Raw genomic sequence first — 1288 nt, 5'->3', positions numbered from 1 at the left:
GTTTATGAGAGTGGCTGCTGTCTTGGCTCTTTGCCTCCTCATTGGCTCAGAGACATCAGGAGCCATTGGCTCCCACTCCTGTCAATCACAGCCAGTGAGGAAGGAATGGAGGCAGGGTTGAGCCCCATTCTGCGTGTCTCGTGGACACACAGAGCGGGACTTGGGAGTGAGCATGCATGAGTCCCCCCATAGCAAGCATCTTGCTATAGGGGCATTCAGCAGGGGGGAGGAGCCCAGAGTTCTAGCGGGGGACCCAAGAAGAGCAGGATTGGCACTGCTCTGTGCAAAACTATTATGATATAACTTGTTTGTTATGTAAAATACATTAGTGTCACTTTAAGTCAATATGTCAAAGTTTGTTCTTACAAAAGAACAAGGGCGCGCCAAAAGTGGGAAGCTGACTAATCCGATAGATGGAATGTATAAAATGTAAGTGACTATTTAGTCTCCAATACTGGCATTGAGTGCAGTAACGTAGGCATTGAACTAATATTATCTTGTTTTTTGAAAAGTTAAGCCACCCCAGATGGGACTCGAACCCACAATCCCTGGCTTAGGAGGCCAGTGCCTTATCCATTAGGCCACTGGGGCTTCTTAAAAGCCTTTGTTCCTTGCATATATTGAACTGTGTCAACCAGATAGTATAACATTTTGCTGGCTTTAGCAAAGATGAATCCAACTCTCTGCAGCCATAGCATTGACCTTAGTGGTCCACACCTAAAAAATGAGGTGTGAGGTGACAGTGTATGTAATGTTTGATAGATGATGAGGTTAGGTGCAGGATAATCAGTAGGCGTTTGTCTATTGAAATATACACTCACTGGCTACTTTATTGTCTTGCTAGAGAGTATCCTCTACACCATTACACCACCACCAGCAGCCTGAACCAATGATACAAGGCAGGATGGATCCACCACACCATGACACCACCACCACCAGCCTGAACCGATGATAGAAGGCAGGATGGATCCACCACACCATGACACCACCACCAGCAGCCTGAACCAATGATACAAGGCAGGATGGATCCACCACATCATGACGCCACCAGCATCCTGAACCGATGATACAAGGCAGGATGGATCCACCACACCGTGACACCACCACCACCAGCAGCCTAAACCGATGATACAAGGCAGGATGGATCCACCACACTGTGACACCACCACCACCAGCAGCCTGAACCGATGATACAAGGCAGGATGGATCCATGCTTTCATGTTTTTTACACCACATTCTTAACCTACCATCTGAATATCGCAGCAACCAGCCTACCCATTCTCCTCTG

The 1288-nt window shown here is 47.5% G+C and overlaps 1 non-coding gene across 1 annotated transcript; it reads right to left on the bottom strand.

Moving 5' to 3' along the window:
• Positions 1 to 518: 518 nt before the first annotated feature.
• On the bottom strand, positions 519 to 591 carry TRNAR-CCU (transfer RNA arginine (anticodon CCU)). The gene has a single exon. It is a non-coding gene; the product is annotated as a tRNA-Arg (tRNA).
• Positions 592 to 1288: the final 697 nt, after the last annotated feature.

This window comes from Staurois parvus, unplaced genomic scaffold (assembly GCF_062004578.1).
Source record: "Staurois parvus isolate SC_StPar_1 unplaced genomic scaffold, SC_StPar_1.0 ptg001357l, whole genome shotgun sequence".
NCBI classification, from domain to species: domain Eukaryota; kingdom Metazoa; phylum Chordata; class Amphibia; order Anura; family Ranidae; genus Staurois; species Staurois parvus.
This window is presented reverse-complemented; position numbering and strand designations above follow the sequence as displayed.